The 8,370-nt window shown below is 35.1% G+C and overlaps 1 protein-coding gene across 1 annotated transcript in view; it reads right to left on the bottom strand.

Annotated features, from left to right (window-relative positions):
* Nucleotides 1-202: 202 nt before the first annotated feature.
* The window catches only part of LOC141937591 (uncharacterized), a 39,988-nt gene continuing 31,820 nt past the window's right edge, over nucleotides 203-8,370 (bottom strand). Inside the window, exons 8-9 of the transcript XR_012627012.1 lie at nucleotides 2,258-2,381; nucleotides 203-367 (exon numbers count right to left, since the gene is read on the bottom strand). The gene's annotated coding sequence lies outside the window, so the exon portion shown is untranslated. The remainder of the gene's footprint in view (nucleotides 368-2,257; nucleotides 2,382-8,370) is intronic.

Here is an 8,370-nt window from a genome sequence, read left to right as displayed (position 1 = left end):
CCATCCTCAGTTATCTTTTTTCATTCTATAAGTAATCTGCTTTGTTAAAGAAAGAGTTATAAACTAGGTGCAGCCTAACTCTGTACCTGAGCTGATTATTCAGGGAGCTCTTCTCAGTTTTTGTGGAATCTGGCAGTTTGCTAAAAATAGGTTGAAGTTTGCTTTAACTAAAATCCCTAAAATTGTCTCAGTACAATAAGGTATCACTTTCTAAAGACAATGTAAGACAGTACTTCCAGGTGGTTAATTCCAGCTTCTATAAGTGATTGTGATTTTAGTTTGCAGTGATGTCATTCTGACCATTTGTATGTCCAGTGTGGTATAAAACTATCTGCCTTCTGTACACCATAGCTGCCATCCTTCATTTCTGGGGAAAAAAAAAAAAAAGCACATTTTTAATATCCCCATGGTGCACACAGAGCGACACATTCAACATATCAGATAGTAACTATAATGCATTGAAACAATGAAGACTGAAAAAAATCCAGTGTAAATGTTGAATGCTATAGTAACATTACAATATTCAGTAGAATAGTTCTTAGACATCCGTGGAGTTTTATATGAGTAAGGGATGTAAGATGGTTTACCAAGAGAATGAATCTGTGACTGGTGACAGAATCAGCTGATTATCTCAATTATTTTTATGATCCCTTTATTTTAAAATGTTGTTTAGTTGTCTGGTATTTAACAGAATGAGCGGACACAAAAAGGAAGAATTAAGTCATTTCATACTGCTTTATGGGATATAGACCAGAAATCTGAGACATTTTAGGAATTTTTTCAGAGATATCCAGGAATTTTATAACTCGTGTAGGTGATTTTATCAGGTAATAGACTTTGCAATAAAATCTCTTTAGGAATACTGCTAGAAATGCAACCAAGTGGAAAAACAGAGAAATAAAAAAGGCTTTAGCTTTTCAACACAGGATGTGAATTTGTGTTGCACTTTACTCATGGTAACTGCAGACCCTGCCTTGTGTTAAATTGTGGAGAACATACAATCACAGATTTTACCATCTGATCTAAAACTAATATATCAGAAAAATTCAATGTAATCAGCTCTTCGATCTGACATATCCTGTGGTAACACCATTGCTAGAGGCAACTAAAGAAAGGAGTGAGCAGGGCTGCCTGGTTTAGGATCAACTTGCTGTTAAAAGTAACATGAATCCACAACTGCAAACTTGAACTGCTGCAAGGACCAATGTGTACACTGACCAACACCTCTCCTTTTCATCATTCTTGACTTCCAGAAGCTGAGTATTTTCAACATGTCTCTGTTCCTGATTTTTCTTTGCCATGTTGCCTTTAAAAGGTTTCCAAGGAGGATGGATCACTTAGTGTTAGGATGACTATGTCTGTCACTTGCTGTAGTGTATTATAAGAGGATGGAAGTGCCAGAATCTAACCCAATTAATTTTATTTTTTTGCCAGTATACTCCACGTGGTTTCAGGTTTTTTTGTTGTGGTTGTTACATATAGCTGTTCCACTGTCTTTTACACTTGCACGTTATCAGCCACTCTTTTGTACAGGAAACTGAAGTTCGTTGTTTTGGGAGGACACATTGCATTTGCAAACCTGTGGACCACAAATGCAGATCTTTTTCATCTGTTCTGAGGAAGGTTTCCTGGGGCAGTGGAACTTGCCTCATGCAGTTACAACATGGTAATACGGTGCTCAACGAAATGCAGAACCAGAGAGTGGTAAGGGGGCCATCCAGTGGACTGTTGTGAAACACACAGCCAAAGCAAATCAAAATTAAATAATCTGAGAGTTTTTTCTGCTTTTTGGTTGCAAGATGTTGAGTGTTGTGCTTTTGTACAAAACCTGGTTGTACTATTAAATGCCAAGTTCCTTTACTTTTTGAGTTCATTGTAAAGAACTAATTTTCTCCAAAACGTGAAAGTTTTTGAAGATCGGGATATGGAGCTGCATTTTCTAGAATACTCATTCAATTAAATCGTAAACACCAAGCTCCTTTTTCTTTCTTTTTTTTTTTTTTTTTTTTTTTTTTCTTTTCAGTTTATGTAATGGCAAGGGAAATGTACCATATAAAAATGAGGCTGGAAGATATTCCTTCATCCCTTTGATTTCTATTCGGAAATACAGTTTAATCCTAATGCTTTTAGTTTTGAGTGTGCGATATTTTAACTGAATTTAAAGGCTTCCAAATTCTCATTAGAGGTTTATTTAGATTCTTTTAAAAGATTCTTACAGATTATTTATGGATGATTTATATGTGATTTGTTCACTTACCAGAGTAAACTGAAAAGCAATGGAAAATATGACTTTTAATGCTCATAGCAGCACAAGATCCGCAGTCCAGAAGATTTTAGATTATAGCTGAAGGAGTAAGGAGAAATTGCCAGTATTTCATAAGCTTGGAGAAAATGTTAATGGAAAAGAAAATAAAGTTTTATCGTTATTCCCAATAACATAACAGGTAGTAGATTTTTCCTATCATTCTTACTGATCAAAACTTGATCAGGGATTGATCATCAGTAAAAAAACTTGACTTTGTTTCTTGGTAAAGGATGGCTTAAATACTTATAATGTTAGATATAATCACAAAGTCATCAAAACATGCAACGGAACAAATGTTAATCGAAAAGGTAGGAAGAATTCAGCACAATACTAGAGATGGCTTTCAAAGTTTTATTCCTTCCTGTACAGTGTACATGCCTTCCTGAGGCATGTTTCTCCTCTGATCACCATTAAAAACTATCAGTATAAAACAGAATCTTTTGCTGAAGGTCACTTGACATAACAGTAAGTGTAGTTTATGAAGGAAGCCTGTCCTTTTTTATCTCAGACAACTTCAAGTACTTTGTGGATTTTTATAGTCACCTTTTACTGAAAGGTAAGCAAAGCAAATTTTGGATAATCTTCATGAGTAGTCTACGTAACTATGTGAAGAAACTATGAATTTAGCCAGGATACATTATCAAATAATTGATGTAGTTCCACAATGAATAAAAATATATGGAGATCATGTTCATAACATTTTATTTTCTTTTATTAGGAATACAATAAGAAATGTAGGTAATATTATTTGTTACTTCACTGTCTTTTAGATATCAAATTTGAGAGCTTTAAGGATGTTTTAATCACTTTTTAAACTTATTTATTTTACTACAGAATCTGGAAGCCCATAAGTCTCTTATGGGTCTAAAACAAATGCACATACAAAATTGAGAGGTGCATATGCAGTAGTTCAGGGTATAATTTCTTAGTGCTGTAGTATATGAACTATAGCTCCGGCTGACATAGCATTGCAAAGTCTTATGTCAGTTTGGTCAGCAATTTCCTCCTGTGAATTTTGTCCTACATGCCTATGCAAATTTGCCTGTTAGACAAATAAAAGCCTGGCTACAATTTATTTACTTCTGTGTTGGCTGAAAGCTGTGCTTAGAATTGTGTTAAATTGTTACAGTTGTGTTTTTCTGATGTTCTGGTTGATTGTTGGACTATTTTGGAAGCATTCCTTTAGTCTATGAAAACGTGTTTGCTGCTGTTACATTCAAAACAGAGTTATTTTATATTTCATAGAGGAAGAAAGACTGGATTGGATAATTATTTTTATATTTGCACTAATATTAATAATTTGTTTTCATTGAGAAATTAAAGCACTTGAAAATCATATATTCCAGGAGAAACACTCCTCCTTTTCAACTTTTTACTGCCCTGTAGTTTGGGGATAGTTGACTGGTAACAGAGAACTGAGCAGGTGCTATTCTTAAATGCAGCTTGGTCCCTATTCTTTACATATCCACCAAATGAATGCCATGTGCAGCTCAGGTGGTTTACTGGTATTCCATAAGTCCAAACTGGAAATTGCCTTTCTGTAAGAAAACCACACTATGTAGGCTCATCCCTTTGATCAGGAAGAGCAACACCTTCATAATAGTTGCTGCAATGGGTAAGGATTGCATTTGGACAGAGTTGTGCATGTGTTGATTCAAAAGTTCACAATGCAATCCTGTGCTGAATTCTCTCATTTAAACAAAGTGAGGTAGAAAGTCATGTGTCAGGATCCTCTGCTCCAGGGACAGCCTCCCATAGTTATCTAGCTATACTGTAAGTCCAGAACAACTTGAAATATAGTGCAAAGTGACCATATTTCACATACTTATCTCACAGGAAGTTCTATATTTTAAATAAAACAATGCCATTTTATTTTGTCCTTTCTTTCTGTGAGTCCAATAAAACCCACTTTAGGCTGTTTAAAATGTATTTATATAAATGTAAATAACTATTTTAAAAAGCAAACATTAAGGAATTGTAAATAACTTATACTTACTTAAAAGGAACGATTTGATAATTTAATTAATGATGGCAAAAGAATTCATGCTGCTCTGAGATACAAGGCTTTCAGACCTGATATAGTATACACTGCATGCCACGTTTCCTGCTAACTCAAACCAGATAGAAAATGGTGCTTTCTCTTTTCTCATGGTAATTTTATTCCCTGCCCTCTTTGCTTCTTGTTTTTTTCTGTTTCTATTCATTTTTTTTTGGTAGTATTGGCTAGAAGAATACAGTTTCTTGCCAACACTGGGCTTTTTTGTATGTTGGGGGAGGAAAGATCAACAAATAGACCTTCTGTATTGATTTCCAGCAGAACTGAGAGTAAGTAATCCAACACTTATCCTTCTTGCATCTGTTTGTAAAGGTCTGGGGGTGGTGAAGCAGTCTGACTTTAGAATATAATAATGGGTTTTTAAAAAAAATGGTAATTTAAGAACATGTAATAATTTTCCATGGTGGAGCTGATAAATAAAAAACTAAAATGGCTGTTCTGTCATAGAATGTATTTCATAGGCTTACTTTTACTGTTAGAAATATTTCAGTATGTTATAGGATTCATAGCTACTATAAGAGCAACTCCTTTACAGAAACTAAACTGCTAGATAAGAATGTAAACCAGTCCATCTTATAATCTCTTTCAGCATCTAAAGCAAAAATGGACATATCTTTCCATCTAGGGATTCAGAGTTATTTTTCTTCCCATAGAGTTGTTAACTGAGACAGAATAGCTGATCTTTTCCTAGACTTTGATCATGCAGCAGCACCAAGCTGATTCATCTGTTTGCTGAACTTAGCAGTTACTGAAGAATACAAAGCATTTTCACAGTGCACCCTGATAAAGGGGCACTTTATTTCTGAGATTAAATTTTGAGTCCATGAAATCATATTCCAGTTAGGAACTCATTTTCAAAGTAAATTGATTTCAAAACATGAGTTAAAATTATTTTCAAGTTTTACATCGTCCTCTGACTTTCTTCTGCCAAATATGAGGCTTTAGAACCGTATTTTCATGTTTTAAGCAAATGTATTCTCTTGTTGCTATGTTAAAGACCCATTCAAACAGATGAGGATTGAAATACAGTCTTGATTGTGCAGCTGAACCGGCAAGTTTTCAAGACTCGGAACAGTTACTAGGAGATCTGAGAAACCATAATTCACAGTAGCCCTAAAGCCTTTCTAGAGTCTGCCTCTGCCAATACTAGCAGGTTCCAAACAAAAAACCTCAGAGACACTGTTTTCTTAATGCCAACTCCTTAGCCCTGCCACCCCACCCTGGTTAATCTGGCCCAGAAACTGATATGCTTTTTTTAAATTATCTCAGGCACTTGTGCATTACCAGTGTGCACCACTTTTTTAAAAGTGTGATTGGTGTTTTGGCCTATTTCAGTCCAAAGCAAGAGCAGCATGAAAAACATTGGTGTTTTAACACAAGCTGAAGCATAACATTCAGACCCAAGGAAACTGATGGTGGCAGTACCACTGCATTCAGCAGTACAATTGTACTTAGCATCTTTAAACATAGCTGAACTTTACAGTTCAGCAGTGGAATCTAGAGGACTCAGGGGCAGCTCTCCTATTAGGAACAATGTTGTTCATTACCACCATGAATCACCTTGGTAAAGTCTTCATTTTCTTTGTGCTGAACACAGACAGAAGCAGACCAAATGCCAACAAGGTGGGGGTCATCACCACAAAAAAGGGTAGTGGTGTAGACCCCAGGGAGGTGGGAACTGACTAAAAAGCATCACAGGTGCCACTGTTACATCTCAGATTATAGCTCACATTGCAGTGTCTCTGTCTTTGCTCCAAACAATGCCTTCATCAGAATGCCTTCTGCCTTCGTCGACAGTTAAGTAACACAGAATAGATTTATGTAATAAAATTATTTTAACTGTTAATAAATTAACATCTTAGTGTATAGCAAATAATCTCTTTGCCAAATGCATATCCCACTGTGATAAGGTGTATAAATGGAATTACACTAATATGTCTCTGGATTCTCTTATCAGGAACTTATTAGATAAACAGTAGCTGTTCTGTTCGCTAGCTCTAATACTGCAGAATTGCCCACAAAGTAGCTCCATGCTGGGAGTGGGAGAATCACTTATCAACAGCTACTTCATCCTAACTGTTAAAAAAATGTTATTAGTAGAGTTGTTAAAAGAGTAAATGGGTTCATTGCATTTATTTAGTGATTAAGGATCTGTAGTCAGAACTGGGACCTCACTGAGATGTTTTTTGGTTTAAACGTGGTTTGTTTAGATTTCTGTTTAAAGTAAGACATGATAAGAGAGTATAACAAATGATAGAATAGGATTACAGGCAAGAAAGGATGAAGGTTATAATACAGTTCTGTGTCTGACCTGCTCTCTCCTGTAGAGCATTATACTTTTGTGGATTTTAATGCATTTTGTGATTTAAGGGGAAGCATAGGGAGTAAAAGTCCTTCTGGGCTAAATGACTAAGTGTCTATTATGCCTCTAGTTTCACAACCAGACGTTATGACTCAGCTGATCCCTTGCATTTCCATGATTGTACTGTATTTACACAGGTAGTTCACAATTCAGCAATCCATAGTAAATTTCTGACCTTATGAAATTCAATTGCAAAGTCAACGTTGCAATGTCATATTACTAGGTTTAGGGTATTACCAAATGGAAGCTGAAAAATAATGACAAATACATTGAGATTAATCTTATGTTTTAAATAAAAAGATTAGTTCATCGTCATGAATTAAAGTAATGCGTTCAGAAATTGAACAGATGACTAAAGGACAAAAGAGAACATTGTCATATCGTCTGTTTGCCCATAAAAATGCTGGACCCTGTCCTACCATAAAGACTACAGGACTGAAACCCAAGATATACTCACTTCAGCGTGAAGCTAAATATACTGCCACTTAGGTTTGCAGATGGCTTATAGTGAAGATATGGTGTGTCTGTATTTCTAAATTGTCAGTTCAAAGCTATCGAAGCCTTAAATGTGTTTTGACTAATCAAGAGCAAAGCTGCATAAAGTTAGCTCATTTTTCCGATTTTGTCACCTATTAAAAAGTACACTGTAACAGACTTAAGACAAATATATGTAGGCTAAATTTTATGGTTAAAATTAAAGCAAAAAAAAATTAAAGAAATAGAATTATGTGTAATAAGACAAAGCACATAAAATATGCTTTGACTTAATCAAATGTTTTATAATAAAACTAAATATTTTTTTATGTCTCTGTAAGGAAGATTATGGCAGTGCCTTGAACACATCAGTAGGCTCCAATTGCCTTAAGAAGCCTGTAACCCTCTTTCTCTGCACCCCCCTCCTGCAGGCTCTTCCCCTCACTGAGTGCTTGACTGCTTTTATTTAAGGTCAGCTCATTTTCCCTTGCAGAGAGGCTGACCCTTGCTGCTCCCTGGCAGGTTATCTGCCATTTCTTCCTCCAAGTGTCTGTTATTAGTGCCTCAAAATTGTGTCTCTGCTTTTCAATAAAAATAAATGCAAATTCCAAAAAGTTTTTTTGTAGGTCTCACAGTCAAGTTAACCTAAATAAGTTGATCAAAACTTTTTGAGTGTAAGAGTATAATAAAGACCAGAGATAGAGTTTGCAATAAATTACTCTCCTCTGTCTCTCTGAAAAAGAAAAAACAACAACCTGCATTTGGAAGGAGAGATCAGGTTTACTTCAACAGGGTTTGCTAAAATAGTTTATAATTAGAACACTGACAACTACTTATTTGATAGCAAATTTCAGTGGTCTTCTAAATGAATCTTGTGTTAAACTTGCAAATTCTCTACTCTCTGAATTTCTCTATATATTAATTTCTGCATTACAATAAAGGCAGATAATGTTTCTAATTTTAAGCAATTTCTCACAATTAGAATCATATATGAAACTTTGTAACCCAGTGCTGGCAAGTTTGTGCTCGCCATTAAAGCTTGTTAAATTTATTGAGATTAATATAGTACACATATACCTAAACCTTGTAGATCATCTCATCTGTTAAAACTAAGTTTCAAAAAATATTCAGGTTGAAGTCCTTCCTAGCTTCCTGTCAGTAACTTGTTACATT

The sequence above is a fragment of the Strix uralensis genome, chromosome Z (genome assembly GCF_047716275.1).
Source record: "Strix uralensis isolate ZFMK-TIS-50842 chromosome Z, bStrUra1, whole genome shotgun sequence".
In the NCBI taxonomy this organism is placed as follows: Eukaryota; Metazoa; Chordata; class Aves; order Strigiformes; family Strigidae; genus Strix; species Strix uralensis.
The sequence above is the reverse complement of the archived record's forward strand: the minus strand, read 5'-3'. Positions and strand labels throughout refer to the sequence as shown.